At 40.4% G+C, this 25,130-nt stretch overlaps 1 protein-coding gene across 1 annotated transcript in view; it reads left to right on the top strand.

The window, feature by feature from the left end:
• Positions 1–1,375: 1,375 nt before the first annotated feature.
• Positions 1,376–25,130, top strand: part of LOC134842706 (probable ATP-dependent RNA helicase DDX10) — a 100,822-nt gene continuing 77,067 nt past the window's right edge. The window contains exon 1 of the mRNA XM_063859162.1: positions 1,376–1,391. The gene's annotated coding sequence lies outside the window, so the exon portion shown is untranslated. The remainder of the gene's footprint in view (positions 1,392–25,130) is intronic.

Raw genomic sequence — 25,130 nt, 5'->3', positions numbered from 1 at the left:
GGGATGAAGATGACGTGACCAGCCTTCCGAAAAGAAGATAAGACTGTTCTTTGTCCGGATTCCAGAATCCGGAAAGGTCTCGGCAAGAGAACTTGAACTTTATTTTAACAAGTTATAGCTCACAAGAATGTTCTGATTTTAATTAATAACATCTAAATTCGTTTTCAGACAATGAGAAGCTAGAAATTGAGGGAGGGGTTGATCCATCTCCGATGGGATTGATGATTTTTATCTACTGAACAAAAAAAACTCGTAATATAATGAATAAGTAGTAGCCCCGTTTTTAGGAGTGACCTCAAGGTCTGGGGATACTGAGACCCAGCCATGAGCTAACTATTTTTGCATCTAACTAAGTTATCTGACTGTTCTGATCGAAGCCCAAAACAGTAACAATTTTACGTTTGGCGACCCGATGTTAAAAGGACCACACAAAGAGCTGGCTTTAGTAGAGACGGTTAAAAGCATGTAGAGCTGTGTTTAGACGCTAGCCAGTCGTTTTACAACCTAGCTTCTTTTCCGTCGAAATGTACATCCGGGCGAATGTTACACCTTCGTTGAAACTTTCTGATATTTTTTGGAAAAAAACCATAAAAAAATCATATCATGAAAGCAACAAAACTTGGAGCAGTTCAATTTAAAAATTTAAAAACAAGATTCGCAAACCTTGAGAGCACTTTGTGAACAGCGTCCAAATACAGTGTTAGTCAATCAAAATTAAAATTTAAAATGTAATTTTTTTATCACAATAAATGTCATTTTTGGAAAACTACATAGATTTGAGCAGTCATGTTTGAGGCAACATTCGACAACCCTGAGAATACTTTGACACCCCCCACCCATAGAAACAGTTAGAATTTTCAAACTTCGAGTCCAAATAAAAACTTTCTGATATTTTTTGGAGAGATCTTAAAGAACTTTATATCTCCTAAAAACTGCCAAGATTTGAGCAGTCTTATTTGGAGGCAAAACTCACAACCCCTGGGAGTAACCTGAAAGAGCCTCACTACAGCAAGAGGAACTTCAATTTTTGTCAAAATTTTGATAACTAAGTTATGTGAACAATTGAAAAAAAGACAAAACAAACGTCACATCTCGGAATTTAAGAGCATTTGAGAAGTCGCATTTGGATGCAAGAATTGTATATTGAAACTCCTGAAGGTACTTTCACAGTACAAAGCTACAAGGTTGGGAATTTCTTAATTTTTTAAAATTAAAATTTTCTTAAAAATTAAAAAGGAAATGAAAAAACATCTTATATCTCAAAAACTACAATGATTTGAGTACTCATATTTAGCCTAAATGTTGTGATAAACTTATTAATTAGATACAATTTGTTTCATCTAGATTTCATCTCAGTTTTAGCCTAATTGTTGTAATAAACTTATTAAATACATACATTTTGTTTCATCTAACTGATTTCTGGGCTTGAGAAAGGTTCTTCTGAAGTTCTTGTCCAAGCAGAGGCCGAACTTCTTTCGGCTCTTCCGAAGGTATGTGAGAAGCTTTTACTGCAGGAGTTTGTGAAGAGTGTATCGAGAGGACTGATCCTGGTGACAATGAGAGTGAAATTCGTGCGAAAAATCCTAGGTCGATCGAAATGGACAATTAAACGGGCTCGGAATTTGTACTGTCAACCTCGATCTGAAACTTCCCGGTAAAGTTTTCAAGTGTAGCTGGATGCGCTTTTAACGACTTAAACCTGATCTACTTGAAGAAATTGATGCAATATTGGTTACTCAAAACTGGAAACTCGACTATAAATTTAGTTTGTTGAATTTGCAATGCATATTGTATTCTTTTCACTTAAATATTGTATATGGTATAAAAATACTTATTGTAATTGTTTTTTAACGCAATTTGCCTAATTGTTGTGATAAACTTATTAGTTTCATGTGATATGATACGCTTATAACGGTATGCTTGTAAGAAAAAGGCACGGTACGGGATTTTAGAGACAAGCTCGTCAAGCCACGTTACTCCCCTCTACCCTGATATCACCGCCGGAATCTCCACACGTAAAAAACCAGGTTGTAATCGCTTTCATTTCTTTTTTGATAGTTGTTTTTAAAATCCATTTCTCTCAATCCAATTTACAATTTATTCTTTCTCTTGTTTTGCCTCTCTTGTACGCTGTTTAGTGAATGTCGAAGTACAGGCCGAAGTCGCTACCCAAGTGGAGCAGGAAACTGGTAATAGGAACCTAAAGGACCAAGTACTGCAGCCCCAAAGATGTCAGAGCCACAGTTTACTCGTACAGAGGTGTAAAGCTAGACGACCTTGCCGCTACTGTCTTGCACATCCCCCCGCAGAAACTGAACTGTGTTACTATAGTAGCCGGATTTAATGATAACTCATCTATAGTTTCAGATTTTGCTAAAGATTGGAGATTCTTAAAAAAATTGATAATTCATAAGTTTAACCCAAATGTGCTTATTATCCCCAAAATCATCCTCTTTGCAAATAATCACTTCATAAACAGAAAACTTGGTGCTCTAAATAACTCTTGGTTTCGCCTGATTAAAACATTTTACCATTCAAGAATCCGATTGTTTTCCCCAATCCAAACGTTAACTTTAGTGATATTATGTTTTTAAATATGGTATTCATTTTTCTTTTTATGGTAAAAAAAAGTTTCAATTTAAAGCTCGCTCAGCTAACTTGTATAAATCCACCAAAAATTTACCCTCCTCGCTGCCAACCTACGGCTGATCAAACGCACTGCCATATTTACAAACGCCACCTCCGAAAAGGAGGCATACGGTGTGTCATTAGCAAAGCTTACATCCATGTCTCATGTAGCGGGCTACAGAGCAGCAAATTTTATTACGATGGGTTCTCCTGCATAAAAACACCCCCAAGAATTTTGCAAAAAGGCGCAACTCCACCAAAAGACCAACAAGCACAGCCCCCATCACAACTCAAAAAGAAACATCACCGGCGACACCTGAAACAAACTTACTGCCCAACGCAACACAATCTTATCCATTGCCCCCCAGCAATCACTACAGCCCCCATCAACACCTGGATACTTGACAACACCTGGATACTTGACCAAGAACTTGACATTAAAATGAACGACATATATAAAAATGTCGCTCATAGTTCTAAGCAAGAACAAGCCCGGTTTCCAATTCAAAGAATTACTGAACTAGCAGCTGTTGTAATTAGTAGAAGAAACACCAAATTCCAACGTCGCAATAAAACCCGCAATGATTCATCCACATCTGTTGCTCCCCAAAACTAAATCAGAAACAAACAGATCAAATTCCAAACCTCTGAGCCACCGCATAATTTTATGAAAGCAAGGCCTATTAGACGAACTTTTCAGTGAAGCGAAAGCTCATCAAATTAGACATCCGAAACAGAAGAAGTCCGAAGTAAATGAGGCAGTTAAGCAATTCGATAAACTAATGAGTACAGGCAAAATATCTGCCGCCATTTGCTGCCTTTCAGACAAGAAAACAAAAGGAGTACTTCCCCTAAACGAAGTCATTGAAGGAAAAACAGTCCTTAGTATCCTGAAAAAAAAACAGCGAACACTAACTATATAATTGAAGTAAGTGAAGACACAATGCCATACCACCCCTCTTTATTCGAAAAAAATAAACGCCAAGACAGATCATAAAACAACCCTAAAAATGCTCGGAAACCACGGTCCCTCAGGTCTAGATGCGTGCGAATGGAGAAGGATATTAGCTCACTTCAACCAGACATCCATTGAGCTTTGCAAAACAATTGCTAAACTATCCAATACAATAGCAAGTAAAGTTCTCCCCCATGAAAACCTAACGGCATACAACCCTTATCACCTGATACCTCCGGACAAAAATCCAGGTGTACGGCCCATTAGTATAGGTGAAGTTCTGAGAAGAATAATTGGCAAAACAATCAATCAATGTATAAAATGAGACCTTGCAAATTTTTGGAAAAATTTTCCAACTCTGCTTAGGCCAGAAGTGTGGAATCGAATATGCTATCAACAGCTTGAGTAACGAGTTTGACAAACCGGAAACGGACGCCATACTTCTTATTGATGAAGAAAATGCCTTCAACTCGCTCAATAGAGAACTTGCTGTAAAAAATGTAAAAAACATCTTTTGTCCGGCACTACATCATGCGCTGGCCAACTCATGGACAACGCAATGGCTGTGTATGGAGCTGGGATAATCCCACTGATTGAGCGCCTGCAAAAACCAAATGTCACCCAAAAACGGTACGCAGATGATGGAAGCGCTGCAGGTGATCTTAGGAGTCTCCGCGCAATACTGGACAGCCTGGATGTGCACGGAAAGGCTTTCGGATACAATTTGAAGTCAACTCATAGCAAAGGAAAACTGCCATGACAGCGCCATAAAAGTATTAGAAGGCACAAATATTTCAATGGTAAACGGTTTTAAAGTCCTTGGGTCGGTTATAGGAACGTCATCAGCATGCGACAAGAACATGGAAAGCGAAATTGAAAAGACAGCTACCCTAACTGAAAAGCTTTCCAAAATAGCTAAAACATCACCGCAAAATGCGTACTCCTGCTACACAAAAGGAGTTCAAAACAAATTCAGCTTTTCAACCAGAACAGCATCGGAAGCGTTTAAGAAAATGGATGAAATTGAGAAAAACGTCAGACAGCAGGTACTTCCTAGCATTAATGGTAAAAATATTATAACCGATGAAAATCGCAACCTTTTTGCACTACCACTAAGAATGAGAGTAATAGACCTCCTCAGTAACACGGACCTTTACAGAAGTTATGAAGGTCACAAGCCACTTGTGATCCGTTAGAAAACAGTGATCCAGAATTAGCTGAAACGGAACAAACTCTGATAAATAGAAAAATCAAAACTGAGAGACAGACACACTCTCAAAAAAGGCTAAAATCATGGAAAATTGCTCATCAGAAAAAAAGTTTGACAACAATTTTAACCTCAGAAAGGAGCATCGAGTTGGCTAAGCGTGCTACCCTTAAAAAATACAATTTTACCTCAACAAATCAGTTGAAAGAGTTTAAAGATGAATTACGTCTGAGATATGGATGGGAACCACCAAACACCCCACATACACGCCCAATTGGACAACCTTTCACACTGACCCACACTCTACAATTTCCCAAAGGTGTATACATTCACCTAAGACATAATGAAATTCGCGATACCTTTGCGACACTCCTGGACGAAGTATGCTAAGATGTTGAATTAGAGCCGAAACATCAATCGTTGGAAAGCGAAAGCTTTCACAACAAAACAACCACTACTGAAGATAACGCTCAACTTGACATCAAGGCAAATGGACTCTGGGGAGGCCAATTCAGCCGAACCTTTTTCGATGTAAAAACTTTCAACCCCCATGCTAAATCCTGCCCTAAAACTATATCTGATGTAGAATTCTGGATGTGGAACACAGCAGCTTTGTTCCACTATTTTTTGCGTGTACCGGAGGAGCAGCACTGGGCTCTACAAAAACCATCCAGAAACTAGCACAGATCTAAGCGAAAAACGGAACGAATCATACTCAGACACAATAAAGTTTATAAAAACTAAAATAGGTTTTGCACTTCTGAGGAGTGCAACCCTCTGCCTTAGGGGCTGCAAAAATCTTTAAACCATCCAACATAGGCAATTCTATATAGGCTATAATCGAGGAGGGTTGATTTTAAGTCACAATTCTCTTGATGAATTAATATCGACTTGTTTTATTCATAAAATTTTTCCGATGTACTTATATAGCGTTGGTACGGCCCTGTCCAACCTGTGCACATACCGTCTCATTCCACATACGTCTCACATACCTTTTCTAATACCCATACTAGAAGGCAAAATTGGCAATCCTTCAGAGTAATCTTACAGCACCCAAGTACACGGTTAGGAACTTCCATTTTTTGAGATACTGTGTCATTCGAAAAGAATGGGGTCCAAAATGCATGGCAGAACCGAAATTTTATCCGGAGCAGTTAAGTGAAAGAATTGGCTGTTTCAGAGAATTAACGGTCTTATTGGGAGAGGTCGGTTTTATCTGACATGTGAAATTTTAAAAATTCAATAGTAAAGACACGTGACCATTATAATTTTCAAGAATATTGAAATAGCGTGAAAATCAGAACAACGATTTTGCTTGTCGGAAAAAGAACGACAATTTACGCGAAGAAGACCACCAGCAGAAATAGATTTACTGTCGAAGTAGAAGATCATTCCGAATTAAAACGACTGTGCAGCTACAATCATTACGGAGTAGTTCCCAAGAATTCTAAGCGAAAAACGGAACGAATCATACTCAGACACAACAAACTTTACAAAAACAAAAATAGCTTTTGCACTTCTGAGGAGTGCAATCCTCTGCCATAGGGGGTGCAAAAATCTTTAAAATACATCCAACATAGACAATTCTATCTCTGCTATAGAATTGGGTCTGCAGATCCAATTCTGCAGATCTTTAAGTGTTTTTGGTATATGACCAAAAACACTTAAAGATATACAAGACACCAAACAAGAGTAGTATAATACCCAAGAAAAAACCGAAAAAATAAACAACAGGACAGCTCTTCAGTGATCAAGACAGCCCTTCCTGATCAACAACAAGACAGCTCTTCGAGCGGATTCAAGAATCCGGAAGGGTCTTGGTACGAGACTTGGAACTCATTTTAAACAATTTTTAGCTTCCTGGTGTATCCTGAGTTGAATTAATAACATCTAAATTCGTTTTCAGATAATGAGAAGCTAGGAGTTGAGGGAAAGGGTTAATCCATCTCCGATGGAGATGATGACATGTATCTACTGAACAAAAACAACCGTGATAAGATAATATGTAGTAGCCCTGTTTTTTGGAGTTAGCTCGTGGTCTGGGGATACTGAGACCCGGTCTTGACCTCACTATTTTTAGCTGAAATTAAATTAGATTGTGCAATCTGGCCAATAGCTTAAGATAGTAACGTCTTTGTCGACCCGATGTCAATGGACAACACATTGGACTGGCTTTGGTAGAGACAATTAAAAGCATGTGAAGCTGAGTTATTCTTTTGGGTATAACTCCTTGGGTGCAATTCTTCTAACCTCATGATCTGCAGATTCAATAACAAGCACTCCGAGCCGAGTGGGTATTCTAAACAAGAACCTTAACAGAGAGCCGGAAGGGTGGTTCGGAGCGCGGAAGCCTTCTGAAATCCTGGTTTTAGTTTTTTAACCAGTTGAGACCGAAACTTCACGTACCGTGACTGGTGGTGGGATCAGCCGTCTCGTCGTTCCCTTAGCGGTATATGACCAAAAACACTTAATAAGGTACAAGACGCCAAACAAGAGTAGTATAGTACCCAAGAAAAAACAAAAATATAAAAAAAACTAACGAAGAAAACCAAAAACTGTTTATATTGTTGTTACAGGCGTTTAATCAAGGAGGATTGTTACAATCAAATTTGTTGCCCTTTTCTGGTGCCTGCACTGCACGGTTGTGTGAGTATTTAGGAATGTTAATGCTAACTTGCGCTCAATCCGGAAGGGTCTCGGGATTAGAGCGGAAGACTGATCCGGCAAGCAGAGCAAGGAGCGGTAGCAAGGGTCTCAAGGTCAACAACAATCGACTGTTGCGTATCGCTGACACGTTTTGTATCCCTTTTGGTACAGAAAGTACGATATCAATCTGTGGGAGACTCGGCAATGACTGCACTGTAGGGACCATCCACCGAGTTGCGAATTTCCGGGTTAAGAACCTTAATTCGGATATAAAACGGACCCGGAGGGGTGTAATATTAATAGTAATACTATTCATGCTGTTTGTCTGAACATTACTACATCATTTGTCAGTGAAACAGATCGCAAACAGATCGGTTTTTAGTGTCAAAACAGCCATATTGTGTTCCCCCACAAAACGCGATTTTTGAGAATCGATATTTTTTGAAATTGGAAAAAGAGCTTAGTAAATGGGGTACACCGTAACTGCACTAATACAACTAGTGGAACCGGTTAGTCTTAGTTCGGACGTGGTTGGAACTAATTGGATGCCGAATTCCGAACATTCGTGATTTTTGAAAAAACGAAACGCCACAAAATAAGAAATTTTTTTAAAAATTTTTGAGTTATGGCGATAAAAATATTGATCAGACAGCATACACGATTGAATTGACAGGTTTTAAAACCAGTTTGTCAACAAACTTCTTGGCCCCAGTGAAATCGAACTTAACTTTTTGATTTAGTGGATCCATCAATCCAGAGGGCTCAAGTAGCATTGTTTTTGACAAATTTTTTCAACTGAAATGTTTTAGATTGGATTGTTTGCATTGAACTAGAAAAGTCTAAGACTTTTGAGCTCGGATCAACATTTCTTAGGTCAATAGACAAGAATTGCGGAAAAAGTTGTGCGGAATATATAAGTTTGAAGTTTTTTTGAGTTATCATAAAAGACGTTTTGCTTTATAACTTTGGAACAACTGGACCGACCCAGTTCATCTTGGTACCATTAGAACAAAAATTAAGTAGGTTTAAGCAAAAGCTAATTGTTTTTTGAAGAAAGTAGGCATATTAGTTTTTTTAGATAATTTTTAGCAAGACTACCGTTTCTTGGAGGTAGACCCTTCACATTTTGTAAAAAATTTTTGGGAAAGCCTTTATACCCCTACCAAAAGATAGCAGGTCTAATAAAGCACATTTACGTTGTTCTCGACAATAGGAAAGTGTTTAGGAACCTAGAAAAAGACAGTCGAGTCTCACAGTTAAAGAAAACTCTTAAATATGCAGCTTAGCTTCAATTTGGATGGGCCTGAAGCCAGAACAAACCCTTCCAAGTTAGTTGATTTTGCGTAATAGGCTCTGAGACCGTAACCGGAAGGGTCTGGGATATCATTTTTTAACAATCCGAAAGTTTCATATTTTGCCAATCCGGAGATGTCCAGTTTGGAGGGGTCCTGTTTTTGCCAATCCGGAAGGGTCACAATTCGGAGGGTTCCTGTTTTTGCTACTCCGGACAGGTCATAATTTACCAAAACGGATGAGTCCCAATTCCGTGGGGTCCTGTTTTTGCCAATCCGAAGGGGTCCCAATTCGGAGGGGTCCTGTTTTTGCCTATCCGGAGGGGTCCCAATTCGGAGGGGTCCTGTTTTTGCCTATCCGGAGGGGTCTCTGAACGCCGATCCGGAGGAGTTGGAGAAATAGATGTTTTTTCTACAAACGCAATAGTAGGGATCCTAACACGCACCTAAACGGAAACAATATACATAGTAAATATTATTGAGCTATTAGGAAATGGGCAGACCTAGAAAGACCGGAAACCAGTGAGTGCACTGGTAACTTGCCTTTAAATAAAAACTGAAAATACCATAGCAAAACCAAAACAGGTCTAAACCCGGAGATTCGCGACTCTAGGTATCACCGACAAGAGATCTCGACACTGATTTATTTGGATTGAAATCCAGATTGTTTGTTTTGAAGAGTTGTCGCCTTGAGAGTTTAAGTAGGTCTAGCTCGAGCATTCCGAAGATAGATAGGTAACACAGAGCTCGGTGGGTGCAATAATCGCCCAATTGAGAGAAAAACTGCCTTCAGTATGGCTGTTTAGTGCGACACTAAACAGGGAAAGCTTTTGTTTAGAAACTAATTTGACTACTAAATTGCCACAGAGCAATTGCAATACACATACTTTGTTTTTATTATATTTAAATTTAAGTCTTATATCCTTAATAATTGTTCTCGGTTGGGTACTGACTACACTATCTCCTAAATATATTGACAGCATCAGTCTGTGCTAGCTTTTTATCCAATAGTCAACAATCAATTGTGGTGCTTAAATTGTATACAAGCTGTACTGTGATAACATAGTAAGAATGGGGGTCACTTGTTAGTTAAAACTATTGGACATTATCGTGTTGTGTTATTTATATCAGTTGTCAGACAATGGATACGGTAGCGAGCGACTCGCGTGGGTGAGCAGTAAGTAGGAACGGAAGCAGATGGTGATAGGAGGTTGACGAGTGAATCTACTCCCGTAGAACAAGGCCACGATTTCGCCACTTCGAACGGGACTCTTGATCGAGAGGAGATGTCGGAACTGTCCGACATCTCGACTGAGAATCCAGCAGCAGCAGCAGGTTCACCTACTGATAATACCATTATGCATGGGTGACAGAGAAAGCGGCAACGTCATCCTAGTTTTCGAAAAGAGTCAAGAACACCTTGTGAAACTTCCTTCAATTTACAATTGGAGCGTAACAGGTGATGAAGTAGACACCCAGGAAGAGGAAGAAGAAAATGGGAAAATCGATGACTATGGGTCTCAAGTGAACCTGAACAGTTCGACCCGTGAAATTGAGACATTTACAAACATGGAGAATGGCTATTCCGATTGGTTTGGTGCAGCCAGAATTATAAACAAGACTATTGGTGGAAAACTACATTCAAGAGAGTTCATGACACTGAACAACTCGGACATGCGATCCGGAACGACAAGATCCACAGGGTCAAGGACCGCGCCAGTGGAACTACAGGCGGATAATGAAGAGACATCGAGACAGAGGGGTAAAACTCGAGTTTCAACCAGCACTAAATTGCCTGGAACCAATAGGGTGACGCCACCACTAGTGACTTCTTTGGTGGACAACGGAGCATCAATGGAAGAGGCCTTGACCAGGTTTGTGGATAACATGGGTGAACAGAGTGAGCAGATGTCAATAAGAATAAGTGAACTAGAAAAAAATTCATGTTGAGAGAGAAAGCCTGCGGTAAGAAATTAACTGCAGCAGACCGGAAGTCAGTAGAAGCGAAAAACGCTTAAATTGAAAGAACGGATGAAAACGTGGCTAACAACGAGGGAGGCTGAGGAAAGAGAGAGACGATTGTCAGGTGATCTGGAGCAACTACGAAGTCAGCAACAGCAGTCTCATGGGACTCTCCACACAAGGATAGATGCAATGTTGGAAAGACGCACTCAGGCTAGCATGTACAGGCTGCTTGGTCTCCTGGGAAACAGGGTCGGGTCTAGGAATAGAGAAACACACTCGATAGGGGCTAGCAGAGAGCCGAGAGTGAACTTCAACGAACATCCAGACAGGAGAAGGACCTATGGATTCACAAGAGGAAGGGGTAACTCATCCAGCAATGTCACCGGGAACAACAGGCCGAAGGATCCAACGAACCTCAGAGGAAGTTCTACTGGTAACAGACCAGCCTCGAACGAACGACCGATGCGAGACGAAAATGCCACCGGGAGAAGTGATTCCACAAACTGGAACCACTCGAATCAAGGAAGATATCGGTCCAGCGATTCGAACAGTAGGGAAACTCCGGAGCCTTAAACAACAGATATTAACAACAGATTGAACTGCTGGACAGGTCCTTGGAAGCTTTCCTCACGAGGTTGTCTAGGACCAGTGAGCGCAGCAAGAAACAAGATGCTATATGGATGATCCTGACGACTGCATAGATACCTGGATAGAGATTATGAAGCTGCAGTTTGAGCAAGAAGAATTGACAGAAAGACAAATTTGCAGTGCGCTCACCAGCAACTTGGAAGGGACACCACTGAATTGCGTGATGGCCAAAAAGCAATACCAGCAGGACACACAGCCGAGAAAAACTTCGAAATTCTGTTGAATCAATTTGGATCAGGAGTGCAAGGGCATCAGGCGATGATACGCTTCGAGAAACAAAGGCAAGGTGAAGACGAAACAATAGACAATTTCTTAGATGACTTAGAAATGCTTAGTAGGCGTATACCAACTAACGAGTCAAATAGCAGGATCAACTTGGCAGTGGCCTCAAAACTCATAGAAGAACGATGAACTTAGGACAATGTTAGCAACGCACTCTGCACCTCTTTTAACCAATACACCTACACCGAGAAACTGCGACCGAAATCCAAAGAATATCTGTTGCTGAAGCTTCCTATGAGATCAGGTTACTATAAAAAACAATTATGACAGTTTGAACAAGGAAACTGCAAACCAGGGGAACAACTGGTACAACCTAGGGACGTCATGGACAAGAGACGCTCTTGTGCAAACTGCAGTTTGACAGACTATCTTGTATCAGCGAGACCAACCTACAAGCAGGGCATGGAGGAATAGGTTTTAGTCGATCATGAAGATTTCATGAGAGGATTAACTAAAAGTTTGGTCCCAGGTGTTTGTTTTGCAACTTGGAGGGTCATTTTAAGTCAGTTTGCCCACAATTGTGGGATGCTGTGGCGGTTATCAAGCACCCAAGGCATGAGTAAACTTTATCAGGCGTCAAAGCCAGCAAGACACGCTCGATCAGCGAGGTGGAAGAACGGAGGAAAAAACCGCATAAACTGGCTACAAAGAAAACGCAAGCCGTGCAAGAAGAAAACAGTGAACCAGAGCCTGGAACAGCAGCTAACGACTATAATATAGACTTTTACAAGGCTCCAAGAAGTGCTCTGAACAAAAACGAGTAGGAATTGGCAACGAGGGATATAGAACAAAAAGTCAAGTTCGAAATCGAAAACGAGAGAACTCAAGAGCAGCTCAACGCCTTTGAAGCATTGGTAGAAGAAACGAAAGCACCAAGCCCGGACAGACATTCGGGATGTGCCACAAGGAAGCAAGATGCAGTCAATAATCTCGGTGGCGGGACACCAGGTAATCAGGAATCTAAGTGAACCTTCGGAGTTTACCATGGTGCATCTGGATATTTACGCTGATTATGTGGGACAAGGAGAGCCACGCACTGAATCGAGGGCTGTGCGAGCCTTACCAATGAGGGCGGACGCTTTACCAATGAGGACGGACTATGAAGAAACGACAAACCCGAAGAAGCATCGAGTTAAAGACTGTCAAACTCATTCAAATCAAGATCTAAATGGATTAATGACTTGAAATTTTTAACAAAAATTTTTCAATAAGATTCGAAAGGATTGAGGGCTTTCGAGCTGCTCGAGTTTTCCGGAGCGCCACTCGCCATTTGAATTAGAGTCTGACAAACCAGTTTTGCCAGAGAAAGAGCATTGAAAAGGTAGGATAGGTGAAGGAGAGTTTGCGTTGCTAACGGTGGTTTTAAATCTAAACTCAGACGTTTTTTCAAAATATATGTCGGATTTTGGTTGTTTTAATTTTGTCGAGCTTGAAATTGAACTAGATGAAGGCGCCATTACCCACAGGGAGGGAGCGAGGCGCATGACACCTCATAAATCGGAGGCGTGCCGAGCTGAAATAGAAATGCTGCTCAAATACGACTTAGGAGAACCCTCTATGTCAGCTTGGGCTTTTGGGGTTGTCAAGGCCAAAAAGAAAGGATGACAGCTAAGATTCTGCTGCGACACCTGAACGCGGTGATCATCAGGGACGCATACCCAATACCACGCATAGACGAGAGCCTCCGGAAACTTGGCGATGTCAAATTTTTCACCACAGTGGACCTGGGTTTTGCCTTCTGGCAGATTCCTCTGCGAAAGAAGGACAGAGAAAAAACTGGATTCGCATGTGAATTGGGCTTGTAAGAAGATGCCTTTTGGCTTGTGCAACTCCACGGCGAACTTTCAAAGACTGATGGCTGAGGCTTTGACCAGCATAACGAAGAAGTACGTGAATCTCGTGATGTGCTACGTGGATGACGTAGTGATGGCGACACCCACCTTGGCAGACCACTTTGACAGACTCGATGAGGTCTTCGACTAAGAAGAGAGCTGGCTTGAAATGCAAATCGTCGAAATGTGAGATCCTTAAGAACTCAATGAAGTACCCGGGAAGAAAGATAGACAGGTATGGCGTGAGGCCGGACGGTAGGCCGCCAGGACGGGCACATAGCTAATGAGGATCCTAGGATTTGCGAGTTACTATCGAGATTTCATAAAAGTATACGCAGATAAAGTTTACCCGATGCACCATCTGATGCGCAACAAAGGGAAGGAGTTCGAATGGAATGAAAGAGCTCAGGAAGCCTTCGAGAATATAAAGCGGGAACTTTGCGATGCGCCAGTGCTAGGCATGCCCACAGAGAAAAGTATGTACGTTCTCGACACTGATGCTTCGGGAAAAATGCATCAGGAGCAAGAATGGAATAGGAGGACAGTTTTCCATCCCATTGCATTTGGCAGTAAGGTGTTGAGCAACACTGAAATGAAATGCTATGCTTCAAAAACAGAAAAAATGGCGGTTTTCACGTTTGTGGAGAAGTACCACTCATACTTGGTGAGCGCTCCCTTTAAGTTGCGCGTGGATAACCGAGCCCTATCCTGGGTGAAGACGTACTCAAAGGACCATAGTTATATTGGTCTTTGGATAGTCAAGTTGGATGGCTGCCAAACGATAATCCACTACAGTAAGCGTGACAAACATCAAAATGCTGACAGCCTCAGTAAGAAAATTAAATTTTATTAAAGATTGAAGCAAAAGCCGGCCAATCAGGCAGAAATCAAGAGAGGATTCTCGTTTTTGGACAAGAGAGTTATAAATTACTACCCTTGACGAGATGGTTGGATATGTCAGGACATCCAATTCCGGGACACCATGACTTACCAGTGGAGAAAGCGGCAGAACTTAAGATCTTATCAAAAACGAACTCGGTGCCCTTGGATCTCTGGCTACGTTCAAACCTGGTTCAACTGGAACTCTGTCTCTCGTATGAACATAAACAGCCTCTGATTGCTGGATAAAATGATAGAAAGAGAAGTGACCAAAGATGTTTCTGAATGGGCAGCAGCCATGACATCGCTGACAGTCAGTGAGAAGGTACGAAAAAAACCATCACGACGCCAGCATAAAGAAAACGAAAGCGATGGTTGGACAGTAGTTCAGCAACTAGTGTCATCGATTCCTCAAAGCGTTTTGATGAGAACATCATACAAGGAAAAAGAACGAGAGATCTGGACTCAGAAGAAGACTGTCGCCTTTGAGGAGCCCGATCAAGAATTGATAGAAGTCGAATGAAAAACCGGGAACAAGAAAAATTTTCCGGGGAGACGGATGTTGAAGAAAGTGGACACGTGGATGGACGAGACCAGGCGGACAACGTTTTTTTCCGGGGAGTTTAAATGGATGAGCAGATTGAGCACATCAGCTGCCGTGGAAGAATGTACCACCATAAACTCATCTCTCGATAATACCTCGAGGGAATCAGAGATTTACACCTACTCAGACAAGAACGGGATCAGAATTGTCAGGTTTGGCATACCACACCTTGCTGTTGGAACCACACCTTGATACCACACCTTGATACCACACCTTGCTGTTGCGAGATTTGGCAAGGAAGTGTATCAAGACCCTGATAGTGATCGCCACCTGTTCCCGTGTGAGAAAATCTTTGATAACGCGGCTGATGACCTGGAGCTGATGGCGGTAGTAAAACGTTCGATGAGACTTTTACCGCAGAAAGAGGCAGTCAGGACTGACCTTCAACCGTTCAAACAAGATACAGACTCATTGGAAAGATTTGGTGTGTTAAGATAGAAGATGACGCGCATGTGCCCGATGAGCTAAACAGTCACTTGAGGGTGATGAAGACATACTTCGAGGCAAGATACAGACTTTCGGTTTTACTAAGAGCGCAAAGAAATGACCACACGACAAGTAACTTGAAAAAGTTGCTAGAAAATGGAGCACCAGAAAAGGGAGATCTGAAAAAGGATAGTTACCGATTCTTGAGACAATACTATATGCAGAAAGAAGGGAGTTTATATCTGACAAGGATGGGATCGTGGCTTGCAGAAGGAGAGAGGAGAACAAGGTCCTGTACAAATACAACGCAATAGTGTTGCCGCAACTCTACAAACGGAACTTTTCTTCAGATCACATGATCATATAGGCCACCAAGGAATCGATAAAGTATACTAGAGGATATTGAAACTCTTCGAATGGCCTGGAATGAATAAGGCACGCAACCAGTGGGTGACAGCATGTCTGTCATACCAACAGGTAAAAGATCCTTGGAAATAACGATATCCATTGCAGTCGATCGACTCATCAGAGTTCAATGAGGTCGTGCATATCGATCAACAGAAGATATATATGACAGACAAGGGCTACAATCAGGTTGTAGTGATGATCAATCAATTTAGCAAGTATGCAGAGGCCGTACCTTGAATAACTGCTTTAGTCGAAGAGACATGCGATCATCTGATCAACACATGAATAACAAGACATGGATGTCCAATGACATTCCAATCGCACAATGGAAGCTTTTGTAGGAGAACTTACAAGGGAGCGGCTAAGTGGAAAGACAAAATCGGACTCTGGTGTCGATGTTGAGGGTGTATTGTTACGATATATGACTGATTGGGATAGTTATCTGCCACAAGTGATGGGAGCATATAACAGTACGCAGCATTACACCACAGAAATTAGTCCGCACATGATGTTGACTGGAGATGAAAAGTCTTTGCCTTTGAATTTCTTTTATCCAGAGAACGAAGGAGCGAAAAGATTGCCACAAGTCTTTGTCAGGGATGTAGTCAGACGACAGCAAGAGCTGAACGAATTATGAAGACGCAATACGCAACAAGCTCAGGTGAGGCAGAGGAAAAGGTTTGACAAGATGACAGCTGGTGCAAAAACTTACCCGGTACGAGACTACTTGTAGGTTTCTCAGAACTTTATACCACCGAAGGGAACAAAGAAACTCTTGAAGAAGTGGTGGGGACCGTGCATCAGGAGAGACCTTTCTACAGACTAAAAACAGGCCAGGCTGCGCACTTTGAAAATGTTAAGACACAAAACCCATCCACAGAGAACTGGTGTATACCTGAAGACATCGAGGAGGGAAATTACCCAAGGATGGACCTGAGTAATTTGATAACGCGGCTGCTCACGTAGTGAAAAGAACGATGGGAATGAGGCACTGGAAGAAGGAACAAGTCCGCCGCAGTATCTGGAAACTTTACCCTCTGCGGAAGGGGACTGAGAAAATCCTGGCAGATTGAGGTTCCTCAGAACACTGAATCGGATCTACCCTTTTCAATTCAGGCAAGACAAAGCCATATAATCCTGATGGAGACTACTTCGTAGTGGACAATTTAGACCTGAAAAAAGATAGTGGAAGACCTAATAGGTCTAGAGGAGATACCCGCGTCACGTAAAACAGACTTTATCGATGATCAAGACAAGGAATGGATCGATCATTGGTCTACACCTGAAGTGAATTTGAAGACAAGCTGCAGCAGTCGTACGAACAAGAATTAACGAGCCTGAGCGTCTTGCAGTGGTCGAACGAAATGACATCGGATCCAAAGGAAACCAGTTTCACGATTCACGACGCAGCCCAGGAAGGGCAATTGCTCATTCTTGAGTCCAATCTTAACTTAATATCCGATATGCGATCGACGAGAACGTCGATGGATATTTTCGTCATGAGGGTGGAGGTAGGTTACCCACACCGAAAAATTATTAACAAAAATTTTATAAATTGCAAGACAAAACAGACGATCTAGAGGCGGAAACAGATGAAGGCCCTAAGGAACCAGACATAGGGAGAGTAATAGAGTCATATTTTAATTTGCCAAATGAACAAACAAGTAACTTAACAGCAGCAGATGGCGATTTTATAGTTACAGATAAGACGCGTGGGATAGCTATCCCCTAGGACATGAGTTTTACAACAGCGTTATCAGCAGACCTTGAGAGAGAAAACAGAAACAGAGCGTTTTTGTGGAAGCAAAGAACAGGAATAGGAGGTGTAATAGCTTTGCCAACGGCTGCTTCGCAAATACCAGAAAAATAGTTCTGCTTCTTGGTGACGAGGGCGACGGAAAAGCAGCACGTGGATCCCAAAGATTTGGTTCTGTTCCTGACGAGATCAAGATACTTCTTAGTGGAGAGGGGAGTGAAAGAACTCTCGCTCCCAGTGTACGACCCAAACCGAGGACGACTGCATCCTCGGGAGTTGTATGATACATTTGATCTTTTCCAATACCGGAAAGCATGTTATAGATACCGGAAAACATGTTATTTGGATCTTGGGATTGGAAGGGCTAGTGACCACGAATGCTCAAACTAAAACTTTAGGAATATATCCAAAAGGTGGACTGTCCACTCTTAGATCAAAATTTCAAGAGTTTAGACTGAATTGATTTTTAATATATCTTAAGATCAAAATCTTTTTATCTGATTGTTTTTAAATCTGTTTGAAAAATTGAAATTGGGGCAATTTTGACAAATGTGATAGTCGTGACCCTCTTTCTAGATCCTGATTGATCAATTTATTCTTCGAACTTTGCAAAATCAAATTATCAAATTCAATAAATGAATAGAACAATTTCGACATACTGATGGATTTGGCCGAGGCTTACCTAGGGCCACTCATAGACGAGCTTTATCGTTGGTATGGGTTAGGCGTACCAGCCACAAGGACGTACCAGCCTGGATAGTTGCCTCTCGTAGCCAGGCCTAGGCACGGTCTGAGGAGTAGGCATCGGGCTTTACACCAAGAAATTTGTAGCGAGGCTGCCTCCTCTAGCTCACAGTTGAAAGTTGCGGTGCCTGCCAAGAGACCCAGAGTGGAAAAAAAGTGCAGCCGAATGAGACGATGGAAGATCTGAACGAAACGAAAGAAGAGCTGGACCAAGTGAGAAAAACCTTGATCAGAACTAGAAGATAGAGATATGTTGATTAGACTGTTTGAGGATTGCAATAAGAAATAAAGAGAGGAGATAGAACGCTGAAGGCAGGAATTTCAGGAGCGATTGGAACGACTAGGAATAACGACAATAGAAACATCATCACCCAAAGGGAGTGTTCCTTGTGGGCAATCCCCGACGGAGCTTCTGACGCCTCGCGAACTATTTCAGACGACAGAAGTGCAAGTCCCAACAGCACCCGGTAGAGTGCCAATCCCGGCTCCAAGTGACACCCTGGGTAATCCAGTCGTGGAAAAAACCATGCAGCAGCTGGTGGAAGCCGCTGGCCGACTTGTGGCCATCAGGAATGTCCACGTTCCGTGGTGACTGCGCCCTATGGAAAAATGATGATACCGGCAGAGTAGAGCCCTACTCAGAATTAATGAAGAAAACAGGAGCTGCTCACGTAGTGAAAATATCAAAAACCTCAAAAACCTCCGACAGGAATTTAAGGGAGATGCGATTGAAGAAAGTTTTGCGCGTGTTTGACATACAGTAGGATAATCAGATTAAGAATAGCTTCACGGGAGTCCCAGATACGGACAAGCGAGCATGTTTCAATCAATCAATCTGGAGTCCAGCGTTTAACATGCAGCAACCACCCCTTGGAACGTCTCATTTGATATTGGGCGATAGTTTAGTGGGAGTTTTGCAAAACTTGAGAACCTCATGGATCACTACGGTGATGGCATTCGGAGGTGCCTCAGTAGCACAGCTGTATCGGATGGTGGAGTTGATGAGTCCAGGCAGAATTGTGAACTTAATGATTCTAGTAGGCACAAACAACGTGTCCAGAAGCTTGGACTCAGAAGAAGAAGCCCAATGGGAGGCCATGCTTGTATTCTTGTTTACCACAAGATGGCAAAAGTCTCAGTGCGCGGTACTGACTGTTTGCATCATACCCATGAGCACAAGAATGCAGTCATCCACAGGTAGAAGGCTCAATGAAAGAGCCATGAAGTGGAACAACATATTTCGTAATCTGGCAAGTCTCAATGCTGGACGAAAGATCTTAACGGACATGGAGCATGAGCTGAGGGCTCTGGATCAGGCCGGGCTTACTTCGGATGGAATACACATCGCCAGTATAGAAGGACAAGGCTGGGTGAACCGTGTCTTCCAGGAACCACTGGATGAGTTAGAAGTTGGACTATTTGAAACTGGAGCACTAAGACTTTTTGCCTCCTAATCTGGCGACGCGCTTGGGATCAGTCCCAGCCGTTCCGCGAGTGATGCGGAGCTCGAGTGAGCAAAAACAGAGGTCAGACGTGTTGGATCAACTGGGTTAAGTACCAGTGAGGAGGACCATCCATCCCCGACGAAGATTGGTACCAGTCAATCAAACGACGGGTGCGATCGCAGGCACCTCCAGATCTGAAACGACGACGAGTACAAGCAGGAAAGAGCGACAGCAAAATAAAAATTGCCTGATGTGGTCAAGACCCATACCGTCCCCTGGTGCAAGATTTATTGAAGCTGAAAATTCAAACAGTAAGATTTACAGCTGATGCGATGAGAATGCTGAACGGCGCGAGATTGTCACTAAGAGAACTGTACTCTATTACTGAATTCGATTGGTTGTTAGCAACAGGGATCAACTTCAGCTCTACAACAGCATTACGGTTTGCTGACCTTGAGGGCAATGGTGATTGAATAAATTTTTAAACGAAGGCCAAGAACTAAAGTTGTTCAATATTATGTGAATAGTTTTTACAAATTAATGTTTTAAGAACATTAAGAATAATTTTAGTGGGTGTCTTATGCTGGCCATACTGTTTGGCATTTGACCACCAGAAATAAAGAGCATAAAAGAACTGATTCAATTGCAGGCCTGTAGTTTCAGTATGGCGGGTTTGAGAGAAATAGCGCAGATGTTAGTTAGGAACATTTATATAGGTCGAGCAACTAAACTAAACTGGTAAACCTAGAGGCAAAACATACTAGGGAAAAGATAAACCGAAAAGAACTTAGACAGAAGATGAAGACACTGAAAAATGTCATCAAGTCTGTATCAAAAACGTACAAGTCTACATCAGAATTGACACAGAAAATTCAATACAAATTTAGATAACAATTTAATTAATTTCAAAAGAAAAAATAATTTTTATTTGAATGGTTAACTTCAAAGGGTAACGTTGATTAAATAAATTTTAAAATGAAGGCCAAGAACTGAATTTGTTGATTATTATGTGAATAATTTTATAAACTAATGTTTTATCGTCTTTAGCTTAGTTTCTTGTAAAAACCTTGACGTTGAAAAAAGTTTTGCTTCTAACAAAAACTTTCACAGGTAATAGATTTTCTTACGTTCTCTTGGCTCTCCCAATGGTTTTTTTGAAATGACCCTCTAAGAAATGAAAAGCACAAAAGTTCATTTAAAACCTTTAAAACCTTTGTTGCACTCTGCTTAAAATTTGAAACGAAAACAACCACTGATGAGGTGCGAGTGAAAGTTGAGGAAGAAACTAACAAGATCAGTGATAAACTAAATTCTAACATGAGTCAACCCATTTGGTTTTTTTTGCTTAACTAAAACACATAAGCTAAAACCCCCTAAGATCAATTTTATCATTTCCGGTTGGCTCGTATGAGAATCATAATAAATTTTTTAAAATAAAATGTGAAACAAACGCAAAGGATACCAGAAAAACAGCTAAAAAGACTGCTGAAGGTCCGTACCAATGTTTCAAAAAATCTTGAAAAGTTTTTACTTGGTTGTTTTACTGAAGGAAGCAATTGCATTTGCTTACAGAAGCTATACAGTCAGGAGTCTCCTCCTTAAACTCAAAGATCAAATATCAACAATGAGTTTCTTTCGAATAGGATTGCCATCAAGGTATATTGCATGTGTAATGATTCATGGTATGTATAAATTGATCTTCTAGCAGTGGGCGCACTCGGCGCGATAATTCTTGTAGAACTATGAACAACGACCGAACGAGCGTGAGTTTGTTCTCTGATCTACAAAAACTGCTCGGACAGATACACAACCATTGGAACACATGAATAACTTGTGCTTATGTTGTAGCACTAAAATATTGTATTTTGAAAAGGGGTTGAAATAGAGAAAAACCGAAAATGTCAGTGTCTTAGTTTCAGAAAATATTGGATGATAATCGTGATTGCTAACCGAGATTAGCTCGTATTATAAAAGCTACTACCGCATTAAGAACAATGAAAAGGATATTCTCAAATAAAAAACATTTCCTCGGAAGTCTAGATGGCTCTGTTAGAACAGTCAAATTTGAGCCATATTGTGTTTTTGACGCCAACAATTCTCTTCATCCAAGTTCACATTTTACTGCGGCTTCTTGATTTGAACACAAATAAGTTGCGAGTTCAGAAGATTATTGGCAACTGGTTTATTCAAGCAGTGATACCTAGATTAAACTGTAATATAGGAGCTTGCTGATCTACAGTAGCTGAGGCTCAGTTCAATACGAGCGTATGATTATCCACGGCACTGCGCATCGCGTGTTGGGGAATCATCTAGTTGGGAGCCAAATGATGTAGCCATGAAACAAATGAGTGCAACGTTTGACAAATCAGTAAATCAAAAATTAGCCAGCAAAATTGTCAGCAGACGCTTTGAGCAAAATTACTGAGAAAAAGGCAGAGCCCTGGTCAATGAGAGGATCTTTTTAACTCAATCACAAAAACATATGAAGCTCTCTATGCTGATTGTTGAAAACAGATTTAAGCTCCGCTTATATTTTGCAAAAAGGCTACAATAATCGACTGAATTTCAAACTTTTTTCGCTACCAGCAAACTTCGATCATGATTGCTGTCAATAAAATCGGCTGCTTTTTTATTGACTTCAAGAAAAGAGTGGTATTAACATTGTCTTTTAGTGGGTGTCCTATGCTGGCCATACTGTTTGGCATTTGACCACCAGAAATAAAGAACAAAAAAGAAGAACTGACTCAATTGCAGGCCTGTAGTTTCAGTAAGGCGGGTTTGAGAGAAATAGCGGAGATGTTAGTTAGGAACTTTTATATAGGTCGAGCAACTAAACTAAACTGGTAAAGCTAGAGGCAATACATACTAGGGAAGTAATAAACTACTCGATTAACCGAAAAGAAAGTAGACAGTAGGTGAAGACTGAAAAGTTTTTTCAAATCTGTATCAAAAACGTACAAGTCTACATCAAAATTGACTCAGAAAATTCAACACAAACTTAGATTAAGTTTTATATCAATTTTAAAAGTACAAACAGTTTTTATTTTGATTGCTTCAAAGGGGAACAGTGGTTGAATTAATTTTAAAATGAAGGCCAAGAACTAAAATTGTGGAATATTATGTGAGTAGGTTTTACAAATTAAAGTTTCATCGTCTTTAACTTAGTTTCTTGTAAAAACTTTGACGTTGCAAAAAGTTTTGTTTCCAACAGAAATTTTCTTCCGGTAACAGAATTTCTTTACGTTCTTTTGGCTCTCCCAATGGCTTTTTTGAAATGACCATCTTGGAAATGAAAAGCACAAAAGTTTATTAAAAAGCACAAAAGCACAAAAGCGCTGCAAATTTTATCTTTGTTTGTTCGATTTCCAGTACTTACCTTACACTTTAAGTCATTGGTGAGATAAACAGTTGAATTGAAGGATGGATGACCAAATCGATGAACGACCAGATCTGCGATAACCGAAAAATTCCGTGCATTAAAATATGGAGGCCACATCTGCAACCCTTTGGAGTCAAACAACGAGATTCGGTTTCCTGTGAATCCTAGGTTTTAGATTTTGAATTATTGAACTTTTCATACATTGGAATCATCATGAAAAATATAGCAAGAAAAACCAAGATATCAGCGAAAGAAAGATTCGAAAGCATAAATTTTAGAATTTTAAAAAAATATGTCTTTTGTTTGTTTTGAAAAAACCCCCCTTTGAAAACGAAAAGGTGCTGAGCATTCATGCTTGAAGTCAAGACATAAACTTCCTAAAAACACCTTAACAGCACCCCCAGCACGATGCACTTGAAAGTTTTATGAAAATTTGCGAACCGTTAATGATTGAAACTTTTTCTCACATTATTTTTAAAAATGGCATACATTCATCTGAAAAAAAAAATAAAGTTTCAGCTGCTATCTGTAGAGACAAAACTTGGGGTCCATCAAAAAGTAATGACACTTTCCAAAACACTAATTCGCGTATTACAGTTTTCTTGAAGTTCTTAATTTCTTAGTTTTTAAAAAAAAAGCTTCAAAAACCACAAAAAACGACTTGGATAGCAAAACAAAATCAAAAATCAGCCAGCAAAACTGGCAGCAGACGTTTCGAGCAAAGTCCTTGAAAATAAGGCAAGGCCCTGGTCAATGAGAGGATCGTTTCAACTCAATCACAAAAAGATGTGAAGCTCTTTATGCTGATTGTTAAAAACAGATTCAAGCTCAGCCAATATTTTGCAAAAAGGCTACGATAATCGACTGCACCTCAATATTTTTTCGCTACAAGGAAACTTCGATCATAATTACTGTCAATGAAATCGGCTGCTTTTCTAATGACTTCAAGACAAGAGTGGAATAAGCCTTGTCTTTTAAATGGGTGTCCTATGTTGGCCGAACTGTTCGGCATTTGACCACCAGAAATTAAGATTGTAAAAGAACTGACTCAATTGCAGGCCTGTAGTTTCAATAAGGCGAGTTTGAGAGAAATAGCGCAGATGTTACTTGGGAATTTATGTATAGGTCGAGCAACTATACTAAACTGGTGAAACTAGAGGCATTACTAGGGAAAAGATAAACCGAAAAGAACTTAGACAGAAGATGAAGACACTGAAAAATGTCATCAAGTCTGTATCAAAAACGTACAAGTCTACATCAGAATTGACACAGAAAATTCAATACAAATTTAGATAAAAATTTAATTTAATTTTAAAAGAAAAAACAAATTTATTTTGAATGGTTAACTTCAAAGGGCAACGGTGATTGAAATTTTTTTTAAATGAAGGCCAGGAACTAAAGTTTATGTGATTCGTTCCTGAAAATACCTTAACAGCACCCCCAGTACGATGCACTTTAAAGTTTTGTGAAAATTTGTGAACCTTAAATGATTGAAACTTTTTCTCACATTATTTTTTAAAATGGCATACATTCATATGAATAAAAATAAAGTTTCAGCTGAAATTTATGTGATTCGTTTTTACAAACTAATGTTTTATCGTTTTTAGCTTAGTTTCTTGTAACACCTTGACGTTGCAAAAAGTTTTGTTTCTAACAAAGAATTTCAGAGATACTAGACTTTCTTTACGTTCTTTTGGCTCTCCAAATGGCCCTTTTGAAATACCGTCTTGGAAATGAAAAGCACAAAACTTTGTTTAAAATAAAGTTTTTAAAATGGCAAGTTTTATTGTTTATCTTCGAACTCCAATACTCATCTTACACCTTACGTGATTGGGGTAATAAACAGTTGAATCGATAGATTGATGACCAAAATGATGAACGACCAGATCTGCGATAACTGAAAAATTCCGTGCATTCAAATATGGAGGCCACATTTGCAACCCTTTGGAGTCAAACAATGAGATCCGGAGATCTTTTGAAACCTAGTTTTTGGGTTTTGAAATATTAAACTTCTCATACTTTGGCATCATCATG

Source organism: Symsagittifera roscoffensis, chromosome 3, assembly GCF_963678635.1.
Source record: "Symsagittifera roscoffensis chromosome 3, txSymRosc1.1, whole genome shotgun sequence".
NCBI classification, from domain to species: Eukaryota; Metazoa; Xenacoelomorpha; order Acoela; family Convolutidae; genus Symsagittifera; species Symsagittifera roscoffensis.
This window is presented reverse-complemented; position numbering and strand designations above follow the sequence as displayed.